The sequence below is a fragment of the Chrysemys picta genome, chromosome 6 (genome assembly GCF_011386835.1).
Source record: "Chrysemys picta bellii isolate R12L10 chromosome 6, ASM1138683v2, whole genome shotgun sequence".
Lineage (NCBI taxonomy): Eukaryota > Metazoa > Chordata > Testudines > Emydidae > Chrysemys > Chrysemys picta.
In genome coordinates this window covers 53,849,125-53,855,331 of record NC_088796.1, presented here as the reverse complement: position 1 = coordinate 53,855,331, position 6,207 = coordinate 53,849,125, and positions in this window count along the sequence as shown.

The window sequence follows — 6,207 nt, the reverse complement described above, 5'->3', positions numbered from 1 at the left end:
ACGACAATGTATTATATTTACAAAGGTACACACACCAGAAGTGCCTTCTCCGCCTTCAAGGTCTGGGAGGCCGCCCTGCGAGGGTTGGGAGGGTATTGTCTCCAGGGTTATAAACAGTTCCTGGCTGTTGGGGAGAATGATTTGCCTGCTGTGCGCTACCCTGCTCCTCATCATCATCTTCCTTGTCCCCAAAATCCTCATCCCTGTTGTGTGAGACTCCCCCTTGCAGGAGTCCATGAACAGGGGTGGGGTAGTTGTAGGGGTACCCCCTAGAATTGCATGCAACTCATCATAGAAGCGGCATGTCTGGCAGTCTGACCCGGAGTGGCCGTTTGCATCTTTGGTTTTGGTAGGCTTGCCTGAGCGCCTTAAGTTTCACGCGGCACTGCTGCGGGTCCCTGATATAGCTTCTGTCCTTCATGCCCTTGGAGATTTTTTCAAATATTTTGGCATTTCGTCTTTTGGAATGCAGTTCTGATGGCATGGATTTGTCTCCCCATAATAGCGATCAGATCCAGTACCTCCCATTCGGTCCATGCTGGAGCTCTTTTGCAATTCTGGGACTCCATGGTCACCTCTGCTGATGAGCTCTGCACGGTCACCTGTGCTGATCAGCTTGCCATGCTGGCCAAACAGGAAATGAAATTCAAAAGTTTGCAGGGCTTTTCCTGTCTACCTGGCCAGTGCATCTGAGTTGAGAGTGCTGTCCAAAGCGGTCACAATGGAGCACTCTGGGATAGCTCCCAGAGGCCAATACCATTGAATTGCATCTACACCACCCCGAATTCGACCCGGCGATATCTATTTCAGCACTAATCCCCTCGTCGGGAGGAGTACAGAAATTGATTTTAAGAGCCCTTTAAGTCGACAAAAATGGCTTTGTTGTGTGGACGGGTGCAAGGTTAAATCAATCTAACACTGCTAAATTTGACCTAAACTCGTAGTATAGACCAGGAGGAAGGAGACCTGCATTCAAGTCCCTGCTCCAGAGTGGCAATCTGAAATTGAGTCACCCACATTCCAAGTGAATGCCGCTGCAATATTTGGGTATAAAGGGAGGACGTAATTTTTACAAATTTTGTCACCCATCTCATACAATTATTACTTGATGAGGCAGAATTTCTCTGCTCTACTTTCTTCTGGTACTAAATATATTCAGTTGCACCCCCCTAAAATAAATTGCTTGTGCTAGTTCTTCTAGTGCTTCAGCTTTCTTCTCTGGTTTTGTGAGTGAAGCCCTTCATTTCCTTTGCTCTACTGAAAAATGCCCGAAACAAAATGTTTCATTTGACCAAAACAATTCTTTTTTACTTTTTTGATTTGCCAAAAATTCCAAAAAATTGTCAACCCAAACCAATTTTTCAGAGCTGCCAACCAAAAAACCCAGCTAAACACATAGCTGTACATGTAACAATAGATCATGTTAAGATTAATATATAGGAGAAGCAGGGTTTTTTTCTGGAAACCACTTACAAATCTGATTCTTATCTATCAGTATTAGAATTCACTAAGAGGCGCAATCATTTATTCAGAGAAGTCACAGCTAGTGTGTACATGCGTGCATGCATATGCATCCTTGCTCTAGATGAGGAACTGAAGTCACATTGATGGAACAATATATGTCTAGCAAATTGTCATTTTTTAAAAAGAGGACAAAGCAAGTTTAATTCCATTTAAGTTGAGGTATGGAAATGTTATTACTTACAAAGATGAGACTGACAATGATTTAGTCCAGGGGTAGGCAACCTTTCAGAAGCGGTGTGCCAAGTCTTCATTTATTTACTTTAATTTAAGGTTTCGCGTGCCAGTAATACATTTTAACGTTTTTAGAAGGTCTCTCTCTATAAGTCTATATATTATATAACTAAACTATTGTTGTATGTAAAGTAAACAAAGTTTTCAAAATATTTAAAAAGCTTCATTTAAAATTAAATTAAAATGCTGATCTTACGCCACCAGCCTGCTCAGCTTGCTGCCAGCCTGGCGTTCTGTTCACCTAGAGCAGGAGTGGGCTGAGTGGGGCCTGACCTCTGAAGCCCCCCACACCCCTAGAAGGGTGGGTGTGGGGGGTTTCAGAGATCAGGGCAGAGGGCTGGGGGTGTGTGGAAGTGCAGGGCATAAGACTGCCGATGTGGGGGGCTTCAGAGGTCCGGGCAGAGGGCTGGGGGTATGGGGGGGAGGGCAGAGGGCTGGGATGCTCGGCTCGTGGGGGTGCTCCCAGCCCCCTGCCCTCTGCCCTCTGCCCTGAGTGGCTCATGGCAGGGGGCTGGAAGGGATATGTCCTGTTCCACCCTCTGCCCCAAGGCCCGTCCCTACCTCTTCTCTGCCTCCTTTACCCAGGGCTGGCTTTAGCAAGGGGCTGCCGCGCGCCGGCTGGAGCTCTGGCCGGGAGAGTGGGGCCACGGGGCTTTTGCGGAGCAGCGAGCACGCTGCCACTCCTCCCCACTCCCTTTGCAAGGGCCAGCGCAGGGAAGGAGAGGAGGAGGGGCAGGAAAGCAGGCTGCACCACGGCTGGGGGGAAGAAGCGTGCGATGGGGGGAGCTTAGCTGCTGCAGGATGGAGCTTCTGCCTCCTGCCCCAGCAGGGGAGAGTGCGGCTGGGGGTCAGAACCGCAGCAGGCAGCCACGTGCCATTCAAAATCGGCTTGCGTGCCGTGTTTGGCACGCGTGCCGTAGGTTGCCGACCCCTGATTTAGTCCCTAGAATTATGTGGTTTTATTTCAGCTCTCTTTCAAATCAAAGTGAAACTGAGATTCTTTTTTTCAGAGTTTCTAGTGTATGTGCCTGTGGATGATGTAGACTGAAAACTTGACTCAATGAAAATACTAAACCAGAACCACAAAATACTAAAATGATCCTGGAACTCTATATTGGCGAAGTCCCATCTTTCTCTGCAGATTGTTACAAGATTTTAAATGTCTTCTACAAAACTGACTCCTTTTCTTTAATCAAAGAAAATTTAAACAGGAAAAAAATGAAATTTTAAGTTTTAGAAGCTAAAATGTAGCCACTTTTTTAAAAATTAGGGTAAAGGGCACTGCCACTATGCCATCTTTTATGACCCCCCTCATTCATGTTCTGATATTCTCCCTACCAACATCTTCTACCTCCACAGTCAGAGCCCAATACATCTAGAAAGGTTTGTCAGAAAGTGACCCCTCTCTGCTGAATCAGAGACAAGCTAGCTCCACTCCTCAGTAGAACAGCGTGAATAATTGATTTTTCTGTTTGATGGTCAAACTGAAAAAAAATGGGGGGGGGGGAGTTCGTTTTGAACCGAAACTATTTTTTTTCAGTTTTTCTCACTTAAACAAAAAAAAAAAATTGTCCAGAGGGAAAAAAATGTTTCAAATGTCATTTTGGATTGACATTTCTGAAGTGAAGCATTGATGTGAATTGACATTTTGTTTTGAACCTGTTCATTATGAAAATGTCATAGCAAAATGTTTTGACATTTCTGAAATGTTTTCAGCTTTTTTCAGCCAAAACTTTTTGCTGCATTTGATCTGAATTTTTTAATCGTTTTGGTACTCCCAAAATGATTTTTTCAGTGAATTCACTATTCCCTGCAAAAATTTTATTTAGCTTTACTCCTTTGGCAATTTTGGCTGCCATGCTGTTTGTTGGCAACAGGTGCTAGGACATGGTGTAAAGGGAGACAGTGGAGTTGTAGCAGTAGTAGCTAGAAGAGACACACATCCAGATCTGTTCTGTTGGCAGCTTCTCACTGTTGCTCACCTGAAGGTCCCCTCGGACTTCCACAGCCAAAAATTGCTATGTGACATGGAGCTTGAGAAGGTGCCAGTGAAGTAGAAAGGACAGGAGGGCATAAGAGTCAGGAAGGCAGCAATGGAAAACAGAAGTTACTAGTGAATCTGGGCAGTTCTATTGATTTTCTCTGCAGAGATAAATTCAGATATAATGAATAAGGAGAATATTTCTAATTTTTTTTGTATTTCATTTTAGTAGTTCAAAATAGGTGTTATGAGAATGTATGGATGCATACTCACAAATTTGGGGGGACTAAGCTTCTTTTGTTCATACATGCAGTACAGCATCACCAGGTTTGCTACTGTTGGAGCTCACTTTGCTTGTATAATGAATTTGCTAGGTCAACTGTTAATCACACTGCAGATTGGTAAAGCATTTAATTCAGGTGTCTGACAAAATATGAGTTCTGACTGTGAATCTCTGACCTGTATGTTGAACGAAAAACACTAAATAAATAAATAAACCCAGAAGATTAAATTTTAAAGCTGTTATGTTCCCCTGAGGGAAAATTCTCACATTTAATCACAAAATCCAGGCCTAGTATATCTACCTTTTGTCTCTACCAAACTCTTGCTTTTGACATGGAGTTTAAATCTTGGCTCCAAAATCCAGTGTAATTGCAATTTATATAAAATAGTAGATCTTTCAAAACAGTCTGCTGAAACAAGTAAAAATTCTTGATTTCCAAGTTGCTGGTGGGAATAGGAAGGTTCAAAGTATATTTATGTGCATTTAGGCTTAAACTGTCCATTAATGTTTCTGCAGTTTCACACTACAGATTAAAATGATTTACTGTATACTTTATAGAGATGTAGTAGATGCTTACACAGCAGAACACTAGGCTACCATAACTAAATCAAATTACGTTTGAAATTGCAGGGGGCTGTATTACTTCTGTAACTACTTGTTATAGGGTTACCATACGTCCGGATTTTCCCGGACATGTCCGGCTTTTGGGGGCTCAAATCCCCGTCTGGGGGGAAATCCCCAAAAGCCGGGCATGTCCGGGAAAATCGGGAGGTCAGCCGGGCCGGCGGGGAACCGGTCAGCCGGGCCGGCGGGGAGCCGGGCCCGCGGGGAGCCGGGCCGGCGGGGAGCCGGCCGGCGGGGAGCCGGGTCAGCCGGGCCGGCGGGGAGCCGGGCCGGCGGGGAGCCGGGTCGGCCGGGCCGGCGGGGAGCCGGGTCGGCCGGGCCGGGAGCCGGGGGGTGCGCCGGGCCGCCGGGGGCCGGCAGTGCTGGGCTGGCCGGGGGTGGTCGGCCGGGGCCAGCACCCCAGGGCCCGAGCCGACCCAGGCTGGAAACGCCGGGGGGCCAGCCTGGGCCGCGCCTCCTCCCCCCACACCCCCCTTACCTGCTTCAGGCTTCCCGCGAATCAAATATTCGCGGGAAGCAGGGGAGGGGGCGGAGACTTTGGGGAGGGGGCGGGGTTGGGCGGGGGTGTAGGCGGGGCTGGGGGCGGGGCCGGGGGCCGTGGAGTGTCCTCCATTTGGAGGCACAAAATATGGTAACCCTAACTTGTTATGGCAGGGGTTCTCAAACTTTATTGCACTGTGGCCCCCTTCTGACAACAAAAATTACCACACAACCCCAGAAGTGGGGACTGAAGCCTGAGTCCCACTGCCCCAGGTATGGAGGGGAGGGGGGCAAAGTCAAAGACAAAGGGTTCAGCCCCAGGCAGGAGGCCTGTAACCTAGCCCTGCTTCTCAGGGTTGTAGCCCTTGGGCTTCAACCCCGGGAGGCTGAGCTCAGGTTTTGGCTTTTGCTTTGGGCCCCAGCAACTCTAAGCCAGCCCTGGTGACCACATGTGGGGTCATGACCCACAGTTTGAGAACGGCTTTGTTATGGGAACAACTAATAGAGATTACCCAATGCCAGACAAACAGAAACTGTATCCTGTGAAGTCCAGTGGAAAATATCTTTTAAGACATGCAGCTAGAGACTGTGAAGATTACAGAAGAGGGCAGAATATCCCAATAGACAAAAGTAGTACAGTTTATTGAGAAGCATTTATGAGAGATGTGGCTATCACTGATCAGCATGGGTTCCACACCTTGACAGGTAACACTAAGCCAGAAAAAAAGAGTAACCAAAAGTATTCTAACTGCTTCACACATTCACCTCATTTGATAAATTTGTTAGTCTCTAAGGTGCCACAAGTACTCCTGTTCTTTTTGCGGATACAGACTAACACGGCTGCTACTCTGAAAGTTAAGATTGATTGGATTTGATTGCTGCATTTTGCAAACCTCTCAAACAGATGTCTAGGTTTACATTTACTGAAGTAGTTTGAGCTCACAAACTATTTTTTCATCTTAAACATCAGTTCTTTTTTTCTCATTTAAAAACAAATCCCCCCACCTCCTACATCTCCCCATAATTTTAGGTAAGAGGAGCCTGTTTACATATTAGGGATAGAATACCCCCTGTGAGTTAACAG